Genomic DNA, 22302 nt, shown 5'->3' with positions numbered 1-22302 from the left:
ATGCCATTCAGTTCCTAGAATTTAAGAATTTTCAATCTAACTTTAGTTTTATAAAAGGGAAGAAAATATATGTAATCAGGACAAATGTCTGTGGTGTTTTATATTAGATCTCAACTATCTTCCTTCCTACCCATTGCCATGCCACATAGAGGGAAAATATACTTCCCCTTCCTCTTGAATTTTGAGCTTGACCATCTGACTAATGCAATATGAATTGACATTATCTTTGCCACATGCAAACATAAGTTTTAAAAGTAATTATTCATTTTGTCTCCTCTCCTTGTTCATCATGTTGCCTATGACAAATATTCCTTGGTGGACCAAAATGTAGTCAGGCTTCTGAATCTTCTCCTAAACCCTTCTGAGCACTTCCATATGTTACCTAGTTTTAGCAAAGAAACCTGCTTAGTCACTTTAGCAAGAACCCCCATCCTCAATATCTGATTCATGATCATTTTCAATATTCGATTAGTTCACCATTTTCCACCATTCCAAAGGTAATGTCTGATCACAGGGCCTGTCTTTAGCAATAATCTTGTTAGGCTAATTTAGCAAGAATCTCCCTTGTCCCTGATGTTGAAGCCAGAATTAAAGACAAGCTGTTAGTATAGAACAGGTGATCAGGTCGAATGGAGAAAATGGAGACCAATCGAGTTTGAGAAATTGGAAACTGCCTCTGGGAGATTGGAATGTTCATGTCTCCAGAGACCTTTGATACTATCCCTCCCAAAAAGGTTGCTAATGAAGCAACTTCTGAGCAGACAGAGAGCTACTAATCAATGACCCCTGGACTGCTGCTGCCCTCCTGCCTAGCACTCCAACCATGGCCCTTCAGGCCACCTGCTCACCTCCTGGCCATTCCATAGACATCTCCCAGTCACTATGCAGGGTGGGAGGAAAGGAACAAGATAAGGGAGAAGAATGCAGGAGAACAAGGAAATTTTCGAAGTACAAAAGGGACAGAACTTCATCCCACAGATTCCACCTTTGGATCCCCCTTTGGGTCCCCTTCTTCCACAGAGAAGTCTGTTTTACTCTCCTTTAATAAAGTTTCTTACTTTCTACTCTACACTTGCCTCGTTGTCCTTCTCTGGTGTTATACTTCAACATTTGCGGAAGCAGGATTTGTCAAGGTAACCAATAACTGGCAGTATCAATGTCTCCTCTTTAATCCACTGACTCCCATGCAACACTAAGAATTAGTAACATTCTAGATATCAGGTTTAGGAAAGAAAAGTGAGGTAAGGAATAAGGAAATATTGGTGATTCTGATGACCTTTCTATGTAAGAAAGTGTCAAAATTGTCTCTCCTTTCATGCAGATAATCTGATACTTAACTTGACAATACACAATTTATTCTGGTTGCATGCATAGCAATTCTAGAGAGATGAATGTATTTCTTTCAAATTCATAAAAAGTAAAAACGTTCTTTACAGGAACATGAAAAGACAATTAACTTTGTTATGCCTTAGGGTATTTTGTAGATCTTTTTCTCAAATACAGAAGCTTAGAAAGCAAATGAATGGATATGAAAATGTTAGCTCTTAGATTACTTACAAAATGTACATATTTTACTAAATTTAATTTATTTTTAAAAGGTCATCTATCCTGCTTCTTAAATAGATTCACTTTCTTTATTTGTTTTTGTCTATCTAGATAATATAAAGTACCCAGCTGTTAATTGGTGTGTGTCAGCTGCTTTTGGAGGGAGGAAAACATAGAATAATTTCCTTGACCTGAGAAAGAAGAGGACAGCATTTATTCTCCCCAAACCGCATAAATATATAAATTATTTAATTGATTGATTGATTTACTGAAGTAACTTTTTTTCAGAGAATATTACCTAATGAGTTTATTCTTGGAAACCTGAAAGAAGTCTTTCTAAAACTCTGCTATTTATCAGAAAAGCAGAGATTAATAAGAAAAGTAAATTCATTTTAGAAATCAGACCTGAATGTGAGATACAAGCTGCAAAGCATATTAAATTCTCTAGAGCTGCCCATCAGCCAGCCACGACAGGTTTGAAGGTCATTGTTGCTGGCTATTTGGCTAAATATCAACTCAATTTCAGCCCTGATCAGTGATTCGAAACTGACCCACACAGATGGGCAACCATGTGGTGCCCCAGTGCATATTAATCAGAAGATTCCCCTACTCCAAAAAGGAATAGATCAGATGTTTAAAAGGAAACTGCGTGAGGACAAAAATGCAGAAGGCTGGAGAGATGTGCCAAACCATTCTGAGACATTTTGCATATTGATTCTTCACTCCATGATGCCTTCTTGCCTGTGGGGAATCCAGATCCTATGTAAGTCATTTTTCCATGTGTGTAAAGAAGCAAATAATAAACATCCAGTTCAAATGATTACAGTCATTTTAGTTTTATAGAATATAAGACATCCTAACTTCTTACATTGATTCTACATAGCGAACTATAGTTCGTTTTTACTTATTCATTTGTTTTGTGCATGATCTTTGATATTTTTTTGCCCTAAACATATGGAGAATTGGGTGTGAAGTGTTCAACGCATGAATGGCTATGACCTTGAGAATTCCATCTTATTTTGAATGTAGATTTAAATAATATATGTTGGCTTAAATAACTTGTGCTTTTGTTATCTAATTATAAATATCTAAAAATGCTTTCTATTTCTTAAATATGTTTTCATAAAAATGACTTCATGTAGGCCTAAAACATGATAAATAAAATAAAAAATATACAATACGGTAAGTTATTTTCATATTTTATTTGCACATATCTTTTTATTTTCATACTAGATGCAATGATAAAAAATAAATAACTACAATAACTTTAAGATCAGTCAAAATTACCCAACAAAACAAAAAAAAAGAAAAAATAATTTTCATTACAGCATGAATAAAAAAGATAACAAAAGAAATATTGACTAATCACACACCTAATCACAGAGTTGTAATCCTAGAGGCTAGGAGGCTCAGGCAGGGGATCACAAGTTCAAAACCAGCCTTAACAACTTAGAGAGGTGCTAAGTAACATAGTGAGAACCTGTATCATAAAAAAAAAAAAAAAAAAGGACCAGGATGTGACTCAGTGGTTAATGCTCTTGGGTTCTATCCCAGGTTTTTAAAAAAAAAAAAAATACAATTAAGTTAACCAGGTATTATTCTATTTTCACATTCTGACACTCCCTTGCATTCAGACAAAACTCGTCAAAAATAACCTACTTGATACTTAAGTAAGCCATAGAAAACACTCTTCGTTATTAAGCAATGAATATTACCAAACCTCTATCCCTTTTAATCTTTGCTTTGCAACAATGACAAAATACAGCAGCATTCCTAAATGGAAATGTTCAGCCACTTCAACAGATCTTAGAATTTCTAGGTTACAGTATTATCCTGAGCTCCCTTTCTTCCTGTTATATTCCTTTGCTTATATTGATATTGTATGGCTATTTTTATTTTGTCTACTAATACTATAATTCTTTCACAAAACATATATTACCAAGATATATATCCCTCTTAAAAAGTCATACATTTCTATCTCGTGGCTTTTATATTTCTCATTTTATAAGATGTTTTATCATATTCTCAAATCAAATATGAACAATCAAGACTTATTTTATTCTTTGAAAGCTTTCCCTTTGTGAATCAGAAAAACTGGTAACCTGTGGTTCTGCCCGATTTGGAATCACTCAAACTTTATCAGACTCCACAGTGTCCTATTCATCCCCAAAACACAAGCAAAAATATCCTTTGGCAGGCTTTGTCCTGTGGTTATTGTCTATGATCTCATATTCATCCTTACTATAAACCTGTTTTATTCTACCATGAGACCATGTGTTTCTCTTTTATCTACTAAGAGAACACATGTTTGAATACATATGTTTACTCTCTGTTTCTTCTGCTTAATGTGTAACTGCGTGTTAAAAGTCCTCTTGACATGCATGTATCTTATTCTTGGGAAAATCCACAATGATGTGACTGTCACGTAGCATTTGGTCATAAACAGTTGTTGAATAAATGAATTAATAATTGGACAAGAGAAATATTGTTATTATTACAATTTCAGCATCTGAAACAGCTGGGTTTAAGTATCTTGCTCACTTTTACGTATCTATCAAGCAGCAGATCTGGGAGTCTAGGACCCATGTGTTTCTATATATTAGGTGAGTTATGAAAGCTCTTGCAATTGAACTGCCAGATTAGCATGTGAGATAGAGGTGATCTTCCTTAACTAATGATTTATCTTTGCTGTGACTCTTTTAGGCAGTGACCAAGTCTGACTCTCAGATTTGTTTGTTGGCTTCAATTGTTTTCATCTTAATTTCTTTCTTTTATGTCCATTTATCCAATAGTTATGTCAATAAAGAGGTAAACACTTTCTCTGTCTGGTAATACAGCCAAACAGAACTAGTAGTTTAGTATTTTTTCCTATTCTAAAATATTTTCATTGTTGTCTAATAACACCTTTTTGGAATTGCCATCATACAGAGCTTCCAAATTGTACTGTGTAAGTCCCTAAGCTTAATGGTTTTCCCGTAGTATGGGGCTGGGTGGGGCCTGAGCTGCCGGGGTCCAGCCCTAGCGGGGGGTCGTAGTGGTCACAGGTGATGGAGTAGGCGTAGGCACGGTGGAGAACAAAGCAACACAAACTCAAGGAATGGATGCTATGTTCTAAATTTTATTTTTCCCAGCCAGCTTTTTATACATTAAAAGGTAGGCAGTTCCACATGTTTTTTCAGAATAGGAAAAAGTCACAAGGAGAAAAACAAAAATATTTTGTATGATTATTACTAGACTAGACAATGAAATATTCTAATCATTTTTAGTAATTGTTTACTTGTGATAACCTTTAACTAAACAATAAGACATATTAATATTTAACTAATCATAAAGGTTAAAGCAAGTTCAGTAGGGTTGAATAAACATCAGTCATGTGACTACTACTGTAGTTAATAAACCCTGGACATTTTAAGCTAACAAATATATGATATCATCTTATACTGTGTGAACTTAACATTGAGGAACCTTTATTTCTTCTGTTCCTGTTATTCCTTCCTGATGGGGTTGGAATTATTTGCCTACGTGTTTCAGGTTATCTAAAAGTAGTCAACAGGGATCGGCAGATAGAATCTGTTTTTGTATTTTCTCATAGCAATCTTGGTTACTCAGAGTTTCATAGGAAATGACTAAATCTGAAATCACTGTTCCATAAGAAGTCTGATTTTATGTTCTAACCCTGGTTCTGTTAAGACCCCTATTTTTAGGGAAAACACATAAAATATTAATAGCAAATCTACACATATTAAGCAAGTAAGGAAGGAAAGCCCACAACCCAAATTCCCAATGAGATAAGACTTTGCAAACATCTTTATTACTCAGCGGAATCCTTGTCAAGCACTGAGGGGAATTGCAGGTGGCCTAACACTGAGCAAGCACAGATATAATACCCTACTCCCCAGTTCCCCCAATTTAAATTAAGCTAAACTGCTTTTATCAATTTTACTTCATTTTTTACTGTGCTTTAATTTGAAGAAAATATTATGATACTGTCAATAGCAACAATAGTGGCCAGTCTGAGGAGTAGAAATGGTAGATATATTTTTAGTTAATTACCCCAATACTTCATAATCCAAACATGAGTCAAAAGGCTACAAATTAACTTGCTTAATTCTAATTATTATTTTAATTAGACACATAAGTGATTTGTGTCCCTAGAGTGCTTTCCCTCTAATCTTGGCCATATTCTTGATCAGTTCCTAAGTATCTGCAGAAATGAATGACAACTGCAGGGACACTGAGGGGACTTCTTCGGATATCCAAGAACTTTGACATTTAAATCATATGCTCTAATAGGAGTTTTTGATCATTAAGTCTGAGAATCTATCACTTAGCATAATTGAAAATCAATGCTCTGCTCACCTGATTTGTATTCTTGCTAGCTTCAGAGTTTGGATTGTACTGTTTGTTGGTGGATGCTACTATAATGGCTTCTCCAAAGCCTTGATGTTCCTCTTTGCTCAAATGTGAAACTCTAATGAGCTTAAACAGATTCTTTGATTATCCCTCAACCATCTCATCCTTATTGGATTTGGGTTAACATTTAGATTTTCTTTAGTTTAAAATTGTTCTCTATGTCACTTATTTAATAATAGTGATTCTTAAGAGACATTCATTTATTTCAAGGACCATCCATCACTTAACCCCTCATTAAAGGCTATTTATTAATTTAATAGTTAATATTTTATTTGAGTAAAGAAGGGGACTGCAAAAGATATATGTCCTTGTAATGTAGGACAGAAATTACTACATCTACTCTGCTGGACACCTGAGGAATTTTCAGGAAGCAGGATTATTGATTGCAGCTGGTTGATCCAGAATGTGGCTCATACCTGAAATTCTCTGAACCAAAACAAAATGATGTACCCCATTTATGTACAATGAATCAAAATGTAGTCTGTAAAAAAAAAATTAAAAGATAAATTAAAAAAAAAAAGAGTCTAGAAATTCTTTGGACTTTAAACCCAGTGGGGGTGGGGTTTGGAGGTTTATATTTTTTGAAACGTCTACATAAAAGTAATTTTTTTCTTTGAACTTTCAGAAAATGCTTTTTGTCTTTTTTTTTTTTGAATAATCAGAGGTTTCACATGCTTTACACAGAAACAAGAGTAATATCAACAAATTCACAGCTAAACTTAGCTTTTGCAAGACAAAGCAACTGGAAACAGGAAGTTCTAACCACATTGAGCTCTTTTGCAGAAATCTTTGCTGATATTTTGTTAACAAACTAATAATACAATTATGGTGAGGGTCTTCTGGGTGGGGGTCTCTGGCCGGTTTCACTTGTTTCACTCTGATAAGCATGCCCGCTCTTATATTTCCACTTTATTATTAAATAGCTTTGCAATAACAATTTTTAAGAGAAAACTAATAACTGAGATTTTGAACACTAGTCAATATAACAGTAAAAATCATACCACCTTTGATTCCCCTACCAGTTGGAGATTAAAAGCCCAAAGTAAAAAGCCTTTGCTTTGTAGCCAGACCAAACTGATCAGAACCATTATCCTCAAGTTCAGTCATCAGTATCAAGACTGATTCTTAAATGTCTGAATCAGATCAGGAATTTGATTTCCAAGAAAAAGTTTTATTTCACCATTTCTCATTTCTTTAGAAACTCTCTGTTTAAATAGATGTTTTGTGGAACTGCCTTTATAGAGAAGTACGCGTAGGATATTTTTGTGCTTATTGGAAAAAATAAGATAAAATCAATGAAAATCAGAAAATAAATAATGAAAACTCCATTAAACTGAAGATCTTACAATCCTAGTGAACCTCACCAAGTGCAGAGGTGCACTCCTATAATCCCAGTGGCTCTGGAGGCTGAGGCAAGAGGATCACAAGTTCAAAGTTAGCCTCAGCAATTTAATGAGGCCCTAAGCAACTTAGCAATATGCTGTCTTAAAATAAAAAAGGGCTGGGGATGTGGCTCAGTGGTTAAGCATGCCTGGGTTCAGTCCTTGGTACTAACACAAAAAGGTTGTTGCATGTATAATAAATCACCTAATAGACTTTGGAGAAAAATTTCAATAGAACATTAATTGTTCTGACAAGCTGGAGCAGGTGCGGCAGTGAGGTTCAGGAAAGCGGTGAAAGTGAAGGCGTGTGTTAGAAGACGCCTCCTTGTCAGAGCTGAAAACTCCTGCCTTCAGATTACATTCATGACTACACGTGGAAAACAGTGACAATGCCAGCCACAGATGCTTTTATATTCAATACAGATTCATCTTGCAAAACTACAAAGGCAGAGTTCGGTACCAATCTATTGGAAACTATTGTTATTTATTTAGATGTAACATCCAGTAATTAAGAACTTTACTTTTACGTTTTCATTTTGAATTAAGTATAGGTTCATAAGAGTTGCAAAGAAATCTGCACACAGGTCTCATCTACCTATCCTATCCTCCCCTCAAATGTTATCATCTTGGGTAGCTATACTATAAAGTCAAATCTAGGAAATTGACATCGGTAAAAACCCCAGAGTTTATTCAGATTTCAAGACTTACAAGAACTTGTTTTCTGTGTGGGTCCCTGAGTCTGCAGTCCTACACAGTTTTATCATTTTGTCATATTGGTGGTTTCATACAAAAATCACTAAAGGTTCATTTTTATTAGAGTATATTCATTTACACAGAATAGTGTGCATCCTTGTGTCATATTCGTGTATGCATATAAAATGTTTTTCCATTTATACCCCTACTACCTACTATTACCCTCCCCCTCCCCCTGAATCTGTTACTCTTCACTGTCTCTTTTCTACATTCCTGTCATTCCCATCTTTCACATATAAGAGAAAAAAATGTACTTATCTTTCTGAATATGGCTTATTCTGCTTAGCATGATGATATCTAGTTCCATCTGTTTTCCTGAAAATGACACGATTTTGCTCCTCTTTATGGCTGAATAACACCCCAGGTATGTGTATATATACTTTTTTTTCATCCATTCACTTCTTGACAAGCACCCAGGTCAATTCCATAACTTGGCGCTTGCAAATTATGACACAATAAACATGGTATGCAGGTATTTCTATTGTATGCTGACTTAAAATTTTGGATATATACTGAAAGGGGGTGTAGCTGGATCATACAGTAGTCCTACTTTTAGTTTTTAGAGGAACCTTGATAGTGATTTCCATAGAATTGAGTTTCCTACCAGTAATGTGTGAGGGTTTGTTTTCTCTGCATACATGCCAGTATTTGTTGTTTCTTTTCTGTCTTTTTTGGGGGGAGTGGTGGGATATTGGTGTATTGGGGATTGAATTCAGGGGCACTCAACCACTGAGCCACATCCCCAGCCCTATTTTATATTTTATTTAGAGACAGGGTCTCACTGAGTTGTTTAGTGACTTGCTTTTGCTGAGGCTGGCTGTGACCTCAGGATCCTCCTGCCTCAGCCTCCTCAGCCACTGGGATTACAGATGTGGGCCACCATGCCTGGGTGTTTCTATTCTTGATGATGGCATTCTGACTGTGGTGAGATGAAATTTCAATGCAGAGTTTTGATTTGCATTTCCCTGATAACTAAAGATGTTGAACATCATTTTTTTCCCCACATAATTATTGGTCTTTTGTATTTCTTCTGAGAAATTTCTGTTCAGTTCATTTGACCATTTATTGATTGTTTTAATATGTGTGTGTGTGTGTGTGTGTGTGTGTGTGTGTGTTTTGAGTTCTTTACACATTCTGGATGTAAATCTTCAGTCAGAAGAGGAACTGGGGGCTAGGAATATAGCTCAATTGGTGGAGTGCTTGCATGCACAAGGCCCTGGGTTCAATCTCCAGCACCACGAGAAAGAAAAAAAAAAAAAAAAAAGAGGGAGAGAGAGAGAGAGAGAGAGAGAGAGAGGAGGAGGAAGAGCTCGTAAATATTTTAATCGAATTCTGAAGATTGTGTCTTTCACTCTGCTAATTGGTTTCTTTGTTCTTTGCAGTGATAAAGACTTTTAAATTATTTTATTTGTTCATTTTAGAAATACATGACAGTAGAGTGTATTTTGGCTGATCACATAAACACTATTCTAATTAGGATTCTATTCTTGTGGTTGTAATTGATGCAGATTTACCCTGATTGTGCTTACAAATACAAGGAGAGGAAAGTTATGGCTGATTAATTCTACTATCTTTTCTATTCCCCTCCCTCTCCCTTCCCTTTATTACCCTTTGTCTAATCCAGTGGACTTCTGTTCTTCCCTTCCCACCCTCCCTTGTTGTGGTTTACCATCCCAATATCAGAGGGAACATTTGGCCTTTGATTTTTTTGGGTCTGGTTATTTCATTTAGCATCTAGTTTCATCAGTTTACCAGCTAATTCCATAATTTCATCTTCTTTATGGCTGAATAATATTCCACCATTTATATATATACCACATTTTCTTTATGCATTCATCTGTTAAAGGACACCAAGGTTGTATCCTTAGCTTAGCTACTGTGAATTTAGTTGCTGTAAACATTGATGTGACTGCCTCATTGTTGTATGTTGTATGTTAAATCCTTTGGGTATAGACCAATGGGTGTGATAACTGGATCAAATGATGGTTCCATTCCAAGTTTTTTGAGGAATCTCCATACTGCTTTCCATAGCTGTTGCACCAATTTGCATTCCCACCCTAACACCAGTTTGTGAGAGTCCCTTTCTCCCTACATCCTCACCAACATTTATTGTTACTTGTATTGTTTATAATTTCTATTCTGATTGGAATGAGATGGAATCTCAGTGTAGTTTTAATTTGCATTTCTCTAATTGCTAGAGATGTTGAACATATTTTTATATTTCTTGACAATTTGTATATCTTCTTTTTGAAGTCCCTGTTCAGTTCCTTTGCCCATATATTGATTGGATTATTTGTGTTCCTTTGGTGTTAAGTTTTTTTAGTTCTTTGTATATCCTGGAGATTAAGCTCTGTCTGAGGTGCATGTGGTACAATATTTTCTCCCATTTTGTAGGCGCTTTGTTCACATTCTTGATTATTTCCTTTGTAGGGAAGAAGTTTTCAAATTTGATACCATATCATTTATTGATTCTTGATTTTATTTCTTTCGCTTTAGGAGTCTTATTGAGGAAGTAGGTTCCTAAGCTGAAATGATGGACAGCTAAAAAACTGGCCTGGTATTGGAATAAAAACAGACATGAAGACTAACAGAGCAGAATAGAAGACACAAGACAAACCCACATAAATACAGTAAACTCATACTAGACGAAGGAGTCATAAACATTTACTGGAGAAAAGATAGCCTCTTCAACAAACGGTGCTGGGGAGATCCAAGACGGTGGACTAGAGGGAGGCTGCCATCCTTGTCGCTCCGTTACTCAGGTTTCAAGCAGAGGATATCTGTTTCTTGGCGAGGCAGTTTTTGCTTCTTATTGATCCCCTGCTGTTTACCCCATTTGTCTACTGTGGTCACCTGCAGTCTGCCAGCATAACGACACCTTTTTGAGTGCAGATTGCTCACTGTCTGGCGCCTACCATTTGCCATTTGCCTGCCTCTTGCCTGTCCATCTCCTGCCTTTCACCTACCCATCACCCACCGCCCGAGGTTCACCTGCCGATTGTTGGACAGCAACCAGCAGACTGATCGCAGACCACCAGTGGAGTGCCAGCTGCCTGGAAGTTCACTGTCACACTGCCTGCAGTTTTGGTTACATGTGGGTGCTGCCATTTTGAGACGACAGCCAGGACATGTAGGAACCCTGGCCACACTGTCTGAGCCCTGTCTCCAGGACCCCTCAGCTCCTCTGACCACTCCCTGCCTCCAGGGCCCTCAGACTGACTGACCACTCCCCACCATGAGGACCCCCAGACCCACTGATTGCGCCCTACCACCAGGACCCCCAGACTGACTGACTGACTACACCTCGTCTCTAGGACTTCTGCCCAACTAACTGCACCCCGCATCCAGGACTTCCAGCCAATCACTCCCATTTGCCAACACATTTAGAAGCCAGAGCGGTCATCTTGGATAATCCTGGAAGCCAGAGATTCCATCTTTAGGTGGGGAAAATCTCATTCTGAGATGCCTGCTGGAGACTGGAAGCTCATTATCAGGTACCTCTCATGCATCAGACTATAGAAGACTGGGAGGTTTGAATACTATATAACTGTTATAGTGTAGTTTTTTTTTTTCTCCTTATTGAAAATTTTTAAGTTTTCATTTCCTTACTTTTCTTGCTCTCTTTTCCTTTTGTTTACCTGTTCCCTCAGAGTCTCTTTCTACCTTTTTGCATGCTAACAACCAACTTCTTTTGATTACACGCTCACTCCTTCTATGATCTAGAACTTCTATATATTCTTCCCTTATCCCATTAACAGCTATACCCTAAACCCCTCCCCATCTCTTCAACCTCCATTGGAAACTGCAGACCTTATTGCAAATCTATTTGTTATACTGAAGATAATAATTGAACTCATTATGTTTATCATGACAGTATTGTTAACATTCTCATAGGGGCTAGTTGGTTTAGGGTTGCATATTATCTGAACTGGGCACTGTTAATATTGATCTCCCCCTTAAAGAAAAGATATTGGAAACCGATAGGGTCACTATAAGCCTGTAGGGGGGGAAACTGCAATACCCCAGATCTGCACTGCTAGAGGGGAAGATACGTGAACAACATGAAAAAACAAGGGAAGAAAATGATCTGAACAAACCTAGATTCTATATTAATAGAATCCAGTGACAGTATGGTAGGAGAAATGTCAGAAAAGGAGTTCAGACTATGCATATTTAAAATGATTCATGAAGCAAAGGATGAGATAAGAGAGCAAATGCAGGCAATGAATGATCACACCAATAAGTAGTTGAAAGAGCAACTGCAGGAAGCAAAATATCATTTCAACAAAGAGATAGAGATTCTCAAAAAAAAAAAAAAAAAAAAAAAAAAAAAAAAAAAAAAAAAAACAACAAACGGAAATCCTTGAAATGAAGAAAACAATAAACCAAATTAAAAACTCAATGGAAAGCATCACCAACAGACTAGACCACTTGGAAGACAGAACCTCAGACAATGAAGACAAAATATTTAATCTTGAAAATAAAGTTGCCCAAACAGAGAAGATGGTAAGAAATCAAGAACAAAACCTCCAAGAACTATGGGACATCATGAAAAGACCAAATTTAAGAGTTATTGGAATTGAGGAAGGCACAGAGACACAAACCAAAGGAATGAACAACCTATATAATGGAATAATAGCAGAAAAATTCCCAAACTTGAAGAATGAAATGGAAAATCAAATACAACAGACTTACAGAACACCAAATGCACAGAATCACAACAGATCCACACTAAGGCACATTATAATGAAAATGCCTAACATACAAAATAAAAATAGGATTTTGAAGGCTGCGAGAGAAAAGCATCAGACAGCATATACTTCAACATCTGTAAATCAATAAATGTAATCCATCATGTCAATAGACTTAAGGATAAGAATCATATGGTTATTTCAATTGACACAGAATAAGCATACGACAAAATACAACACCCTTCATGCTCAAAACACTAGAAAAAATAGGGAGAGTAGGAACAAACCTGAATATTGTAAAGGCTATTTATGTTAAGCCCATGGCCAACATCATTCTTAATGGAGAAAAACTGAAAGCATTCCCTTTAAAAACTGGAACAAGACAGGGATGCCCTCTTTCACCACTTGTATTCAACATCATCCTTGAAATACTAGCCAGAGAAATTAGACAGACTAAAGAAATTAAAGGGATATGAATAGGAAAAGAGGAACTCAAGCTGTCACTCTTTGCTGATGACATGATTCTCTATTTAGAGAATCCCAAAAACTCCTCCAGAAAACTTCTAGACCTCATAAATGAATTAAGCAAAATAGAAGGATATAAAATCAACACACATAAATCTAAAGCACTTTTATACAAAAGCAATGAAACATCTGAAAAGCAAATAAGGAAAACAACTCCATTTGCAATAGCCTCAAAAAACAATATTTGGGAATCAATCTAAGCAAAGAGGTGAAAGATCTCTATAATGAAAACTACAAAACATTAAAGAAAGAAATTGAGGAAGACCTTAGAAGATGGAAAGATCTACTGTGTTCTTGGATAGGCAGAATTAATATTATCAAAATGGCCATACTTCTAAAGACAGTATAAGATTTAAGACAATTCCAATTAAAATCCCTATGACATTTCTTATAGAAATAGAAACAGCAATCATGAAATTCATCTGGAAGAACAAAAGAGCCAGAATAGCCAAAGCAATCCTGGGCAGGAAGAATGATGCAGGGTGTATCACAAGACCAGACCTTAAACTATACTATAGAGCAATAGTAACAAAAACAGCATGGTATTTGCACCAAAATAGACGGGTAGACCAATGGTACAGGATAGAAGACATGAAGACATATCCACATAAGTACAGTTATCTCATACTAGACAAAGGTGCCAAAAATTTATAATGGAGAAAAGATAGCCTCTTCAACAAATGGTGCTGGGAAAACTGGAAATTCATATGCAGTGAAATAAAATTAAACCCCTATCTCTCACCTTGTACAAAACTCATCTCAAAATGGATCAAGGATCTAGGAATTATATCTGAGACCATTCACCAAACAGAAGAAAAAGTAGGCCTGAATCTCCATCATGTTGGCTTAAAACCAGACTTCCTTAACAAGACTCCCATAGTGCAAGAAATAAAAGCAAGAATCAATAAATGGGATGGACTCAAACTTAAAAAGCTTTTTCTCAGCACAGGAAACAATCAATAATGTGAAAAGAGAACCTAAAGATTGGGAGAAAATCTTTTCCACACACACTTCAGATAGAGCACTTATCTCCAAAATTTATAAAGAACTTACAAAACTTTACACCCAAAATAGAAAGAACCCAATCAATAAGTGGCCAAAGAACTGGACAGAAAATTTACAGAAGAAGAAATACAGGCAATTAATAAACATATGAAAAAGTGTTCAATATCTCTAGTAATTAGAGAAATGCAAATTAAAACAACTCTAAGATTTCATCTTATTATAATTAGAATGGATATTATCAAGAAAACAAGCAATAATAGGTGTTGGTGTGGATGTGGGGAAAAGGCACACTCTTACATTGCTGGTGGAGTTGCAAATTAGTTCAGCCATTCTGGAAAGCAGTGTAGAGAATCCTCAGAAAACTTGGAATGGATCCACTTTTTGACCCAGTTATCCCACTACTCAGTTTATACTCCAAGAACATAAAATCAGCATACTACAGTGACGCAGCCACATCAATGTTTATAGCAGCTCAATTCACAATAGCTAGAAAGAAACTGTGGTATATTTACACAATGGAATATTATTCAGCCATAAAGAATAATAATATGAGGTTTCAAGATGGCAGACTAGAGGGTGACTGCACCTTTTGATGCTACTGAACTCAGGATTCAAGAAGGGGAGTTACTGAGAGACTCAGACGAATGCAGAGACGCTGGGTGAGTCGCTCCCACCAGGTGAAGCTTGGCCCAGGCAGCAGGTCAGGACAGTGGGCAGCTTCTCGGAGCTGGGCAGGGCCGCAAGAGGTTTTCCCCAGCAGCCCAGCTCCATCTGGCGGCAGGCCCAGCCCACAGCCAGCTTCTCTGAGCAGACCCGCCTAGTGAGAGGCTTTCCAAGCACACCCAGCCCAGAGTCCCGCACCCAGCAGCTGGCCAGGGGCAACTTTCTTCTGAAGCACTGCATTATCAAGTTCCTCCAAGATTTCAGGCTACTGAAGGATAGCAGGTGATATGCTGGAAATCTACAGGGAAACTAAAAGCCAATAGAGGAAATCTGCAATATCTCAGAGTCCCTCCAATATGAGAAAACAAGGGAAGAAAATGTCCCAAACAAACCTAGATGGTATATCAATAGAACCCAATGACAGCATGGCAGAAGAAATGTCAGAAAGAGAGTTCAGAATTTATATAATTAAAACAAAAGCATTAAATGATCACACCAATCAACAGTTAAAAGAGCAAATAAGGGAAACAAAAGATCATTTCAATAAGAGTTAGAGATACTGAAAAAACAAACAAACAAACAAACAAACAGAAATCCTTGAAATGAAGGAAACAATGAACCAAATTAAAAACTCCATAGGAAGCATAACCAACAGGATAGAACACCTGGAGACAGAACCTCAGACATTGAACAAAAATGTTTAATCTTGAAAACAAAGTGGAGCAAACAGAGAAAATGGTAAGAATCATGAACAGAATCTACAAGATTATGGGATATCATGAAAAGGCCAAATTTGAGAATTATTGGGATAAAGGACGGCACAGAGAAACAAACCAAAGGAATGAACAATCTATTCCATGAAATAATATCAGAAAATTTCCCAAATCTGAAGACTGAAATGGAAAATCAAATACAAGAGGCATAGAGGACTCCAAATATACAAAATTACAACAGACCCACACCAAGGCACATTATTATGAAAATACTTGGCATACAAAATAAAGACAGAATTTAAAGGCTGTGAGAGAAAAGAATCAAATTACACTCAGGGGGAAACCAATAAGGATACCAGCAGATTTTTCAATCCAGACCCTAAAAGCTAGAAGGGCCTGGAACAACATTACCAAGCCCTGAAAGAAAATGGATGCCAACCAAGAATCTTATACTCAGCAAAATTTACTTTAGGATTTGATGATGAAATAAGATCCTTCCATGATAAACAAAACTAAAAGAATTTACAAAAAGAAAGCTGGCATTACACAATATTCTCAGCAAAATATTCCATGAGGAAGGGATGAAAACAATGATTCAAATCAGCAAGGGGAGGAACTAGCCTAAAGAAATAGCCAAATAGAGGAGAAACCAAATCATGTCAAAAACAAAAAATGAGCCAAATGACTGGAAATACAAATCATATCTCAATAATAACCCTGAATATTAATGGCCTGAACTCATCAATCAAAAGACATAGACGGGAAGATTGGATTAAAAAGAAGGATCCAACAATATGCTGCCTGCAAGAGACTCACCTCATAGAAGAGATACCCACAGACTAACGGTGAAAGGATGGGAAAAAACATACCATGCACATGGACACAGCAAAAATGCTGGAGTATCCATCCTCATTTCAGATAATGTGGACTTCAAGCCAAAGTTAGTCAGAAGGGATTAAGAAGGACATTACATATTGCTTAAGGACAGCATGAATCAACAAGACATATCAATCATAAATATCTATGCCCCAAACTGTGGCTTATCCATGTACGTCAAACAAATCCTTCTCAATTCCAGAAATCAAATAGACCACAGCACAATAATACTAGGTGATTTTAACACACCTCTCTCACCACTGGACAGATCTTCCAAAAAAACTAAATAAAGAAACCATAGATCTCAATAACACAATCAATAATTTAGACTTAATGGACATATATACAATACACCATCCAACAAAGAGCAAATATACCTTCTCTCAGCGGCACATGGATCCTTCTCTAAAATAGACCATATTTTATGCCATAAAGCTAACGTTAGCAAATACAAGAAGAAAAGGGATACTACCTTGTATTCTATCAGATCATAATGGATTGAAATTAGAAATAAATGACAGAATAAAAGGCAGAAACTTCTCCAACACCTGGAGATTAAATAATACGCTATGATATGATGAATGGATAACAGAAGACATCAGGAGGGAAATAAAAAAATTCTTAGAAGTAAACGAGAACAAAGACACATCATATCAAAATCTCTGGGACACTATGAAAGCAGTACTTAGAGGAAGATTTAGTTCATGGAGCCTATTCAATAAAAGAAGTAAAAATCAACAAATAAACGACTTAACACTACAGCTTAAACCCTAGAAAAAGAACAGATCACCATCAAAAGTAATAGAAGACAGGAAATAGTTAAATACAGAGCTGAGATCAATGAAATTGAAACAAAAGAAAAAAAATTGACAAAATAAATAGTTGGTTCTTTGAAAAAATAAACAAAATTGATAAACCCTTAGCCACACTATCAAAGAGGAGAGAAAACTCAAATTACTAAAATTTGGAATGAACAAGGAAATATCACGACAGACACGAGTGAAATACAAAACATAATTAGAAGCTATTTTGAAAATCTATACTCCAACAAATCTGAAAATCTTGAAGACATCAACAGGTTTCTAGAGGCACATGAATTACCTAAATGAACCAGGAGGACATACACAACTTAAATAGATCAATTTCAAGTAATGAAATAGAAGAAGTCATCAAAAGCCTACCAACAAAGAAAAGTCCAGAACCAGATGTGTTCTCAGCTGAGTTCTACAAAACCTTTAAAGAGCTCATTCCAATAGTTCTCAAAGTATTCCATGAAATAGAAGAGGAGGGAACCCTCCTAAACTCATTCTATGATGACAATATCACCCTGATACCTAAATCAGACAGAGACACATTGAGGAAAGAAAATTTCAGACCAATATCCTTAATGAACACCGACGCAAAAATTCTCAACAAAATCTTAGCAAATTGCAAACAAAATATATTAAAAAGCTAGTGCACCACGATCAAGTGGGTTTTATCACAGGGAAGCAAGGTTGGTTCAACATTCGGAAATCGATAAATGTAATTCACCATATCAACAGACTTAAAGTTAAGAATCACATGATTACTTCGATAGATGCAGAAAAATCATTCTATAAAATTCAGCATCCCTTCATGCTCAAAACACTAGAAAAATAGTGGGATAATGGGAACATTTCTTAACATTGTAAAAGCCAACCATGCTAAGCACATGGCATATATAATTGTAAAAGGTGAAAAACTTAAATCTTTTTCCCTAAAAACTGGAACAAGTCAGGAATGCCTTCTTTCACCACTTCTACGCATCATTGTCATTGAAACTCTAACCAGAGCAATTAGACAGACCAAGAAAATTAAGGGATAGGAATAGGAAAAGAAGAACTCAAACTATCCCTGTTTGCTGATGACATGATTATATATTCAGAGGAACCGGGAAATTCCACAAGAAAACTTTTGGAACTCATAAGTGAATTCAGGAAAGTAGCAGGATATAAAATCAATGCTCATAAATCCAATGCATTTTTATACATAAGTGATGAATCTTCAGAAAGAGAATTAGGAAACCTACCCCATTACAATAGCATCAAAAAAAATAAAATACTTGGGAATCAATCTAACAAAAGAGGTGAAAGACCTGTACAATGAGAACTACAGAAAACTGAAGAAAGAAGTTAAAGAAAACCTTAGAAGATGTAAAGATCTCCCATGTTCTTGGATAGGCAGAATTAATATTGTCAAAATTGCCATACTATCAAAAGTGCTATACAGATTCAATGCAATTCCAATTAAAATCCCAATGACATACCTCACAGAAATAGAGCAAGCAATTATGAAGTTCATCTGGAAGAATAAGAAACCCAGAATAGCTGAAGCAATCCTTAGCAGGAAGAGTGAAGCAGGGGGTACTGCAATACCAGATCTTCAACTCGACTACAAAACAATAGTAACAAAAATGGCATGGTAAGGGTACCAAAGTAGACAGGTAGATCAATGGTACAGAATAGAGGACATGGACCCAAACCCAAATAAATACGATTTTCTCATACTAGACAAAGGTGCCAAAAATATGCAATGGAGAAAAGATAGCCTCTTCAACAAATGGTGCTGGGAAAACTGGAAATCCATATGCAGCAAAATAAAACTAAACCCCTATCTCTCACCCTGCACAAAAATCAACTCACAATGGATCAGGGACCTTGGAATCAGACCAGAGACCCTTCATCTTATATAAGAAAAAGTAGGTCCATATCTTCAACATTTCGGCCCAAGATCAGACTTCCTTAATAGGACTCCCATAGCACAAGAAATAAAAGCAAGAATCAATAACTGGGATAGATTCAAACTAAAAAGCTTTCTCTCAGCAAAGGAAACTATCAGCAATGTGAAGTTAGAGCCTACAGAGTGGGAGAAAATCTTTGCCACCCATACTTCAGATAGAGCACTAATCTCCAGAATGTATAAAGAACTCAAAAATCTCTATACCACGAATACAAATAATCCAATCAACAAATGGGCTAAGGAAATGAACAGACACTTCACAGAAGAAGTTCTACAAGCAACAGACATATGAAAAAATGTTCAACTTCTCTTGTAATAAGAGAAATGCAAATCAAAACTACCCTAGATTCCATCTCACCCCCAATTAAAATGGCGATTATCAAGAATACAAGCAACAATAGATGTTGGTGAGGATATGGGGAAAAAGGTACACTCATACATTGCTGGTGGGGTTGCAAATTAGTACAGCCACTCTGGAAAGCAGTATGGAGATTCCTCAGAAATCTTGGGATGGAACCACCATTTGACCCAGCTATCCCACTCCTTGGCCTATACCCAAAGGACTTAAAAGCAGAATACTACAAAGATACAGCCATATCAATGTTCACAGCTGCTCAATTCACAATAGCCAGATTGTGGAACCAACCTAGATGCCCTTCGATTGATGAATGGATAAAGAAATTGTGGTATATTTATACAATAGAATATTACTCAGCCATAAAGAATAATAAATTATGGCATTTGTAGGCAAATGGATGAAATTGGAGGATATTATGCTACCTGAGATAAGCCAATCTCAAAAAAACCAAAGGAAGAATGATCTTGCTGATAAGTGGATGATGACACATATTGGGGGGGGGGAGGGGACAAGAATGGAGGAAGGAGGAAATGTATAGAGGGAAAAATGGGGTGGGATGGGTGGGAAGGGTGAGGGTAGGGAAAAAATAACAATGAATCAAACAACATTACCCTATGGAAACGTATGATTACACAAATGGTATGCCTTTACTCCATGTACAGAGAATCAACATGCATCCCATTTGTTTACAATAAAAATAAATTAAGAAAGAATAATAATATTATGGCATTTGCAATAAATTGATGGTATTGGAGAATATTATGCTAAGTGAAATAGGTCAAGCCCAAAAAACCAAAATCCAATGTTTTCTCTGATAAGTGCATGACAATATATAATGAGGGGGGTGTGGGGAATAGAAGATTGAAGGATATTTGGAAGGTGTAGAGGAAAGTGGGGTGTAAGAGGGTGGAGGACAGAAAGATAGTAGAATGTAACAGATAGCAATGCACTATGTATATATATGATTACATGAATGTTGTCAATCTATAATGTGTACAACCATAGAAATGAAAAGTTGTACCCCATTTGTGTATAATGAATCAAAATTCAGTCTGTAAAAATAAAAAAGATTTTAATTAAAAAAAAAGTCAAGGGAATAAAATAGTAACCCCCATTTCTAGCATGCTGCCTTAGTAGGGTAGTTGACAATATTTGGCCAGTCTTCTTAACTGTTCCCCCACCTTTTTTTCTAAATTATTTTAAAGCACATCTTAGATATCACAAGTCAAAATATTTCTTCATAGTTTATGTTTTGTTCATGTTTACTATTCACATAATTCTTAGCTTAGCATCTGGTCCCTAACAGATAATAAAGTTTAATTTAATTAATTAATTAATTAGAGAAAAATGTTATTTATCACTCAAAAACATCACTCAATAGCCAGGCATGGTGGTGCACACCTGTAATCCTAGCAGCTCAGGGGACTGAGGCAAGAGGATTTCGAGTTCAAAACCAGTCTCAGCAACTTAGCAAGATCCTGAGCAACTCAGTGAGACCCTTTCTCTCTATAAAATATTTTAAAAAGGGTTGGGGATGTGACTCATCAGTTAAGCACCCCTGGGTTCCATCCCCAGTGACCCCCCAAAATTTTGAGTTATTGAGCAGCTACTATTTGCCAGGCTGTTGTAGGGGTTGTGGACAGATGCTAAGGAGCAGACACAGAGAATAAGTGAATGAATAAATAAGGTATAAAATTTTAAAACCAAGAAATCAATCAATAATATGAAGAGAACATACAGAATGGGAGAAAATCTTTAACACATGCACCTCAGATAGAGCATTAATTTCCAGTATATACAAAGAACTAAAGAAGCTGAACACCAAAAATCAATCCAATTAATAAATGGGCTATGGAACCAAACAGACACTTCACAGAAGAAGAAATACAATCAATCAAAAAAATATATGAAAAAATGTTCAACATCTCTAGTAATTAGAGAAATGCAAATCAAAACTACTTTAAGATTTCATCTCACATCACTCAGAATGGCAATTATCAAGAGTTCAAACAACAATAAATGTTGGTAAAGAAGTGGTACACTCCTACATTGCGGGTGGGGACTGCAAATTGGTACAACCATTATGGAAATTGGTATGGAGGTTCCTCAGAAAACTTGAAATGGAACCACCATTTGACCCAGCTATCCCACGTCTTGGTTTGTACCCAAAGGACTTAAAATCAAGATAGTACAGCGATGCAGGCACATCAATGTTTGTAGCAGCTCAATTCACAATAGCTAAACTATGGAACCAACTGAGATGCCCTTCAACAGATGAATGGATAAATAAATGTGCTACACATATATGATGGGATATTACTCAGCCTAAAAGAAGAATGAATGATGGTATTTTCTGGTAAATGGACGGAGCTGGAGAATATCATGCTCAGCTAAATAAACCAATCCAAAAACACAAAACAAAACAAAAATGGTGCTGGGAAAACTGGATAGCCATATGTAGTAGAATGAAATTGAACCCTTATCTCTCATCCTGCACAAAACTCAACTCAAAGTCAGGACCTACGTGTTAGACCAGAGACCCTGTGCCTAACAGCAGATAAAGTAGGATAATTTGATGCTTGCTGTCCCCTTTGTCAATTGTCAATTCCCGTTATTTT

General features: G+C 36.3%; 1 long non-coding RNA gene across 3 annotated transcripts in view; it reads left to right on the top strand.

Moving 5' to 3' along the window:
* Positions 1-2156: 2156 nt before the first annotated feature.
* The window catches only part of LOC306657979, a 90994-nt gene continuing 70848 nt past the window's right edge, over positions 2157-22302 (top strand). For all 3 annotated transcript variants that reach the window (XR_013762936.1, XR_013762937.1, XR_013762938.1), the window contains exons 1-2: positions 2157-2308; positions 10590-11187. This is a non-coding gene — a long non-coding RNA (uncharacterized lncRNA). The remainder of the gene's footprint in view (positions 2309-10589; positions 11188-22302) is intronic.

This window comes from Sciurus vulgaris (genome assembly GCF_902686455.1).
Source record: "Sciurus vulgaris genome assembly, chromosome: 3".
Lineage (NCBI taxonomy): Eukaryota > Metazoa > Chordata > Mammalia > Rodentia > Sciuridae > Sciurus > Sciurus vulgaris.
This window is presented reverse-complemented; position numbering and strand designations above follow the sequence as displayed.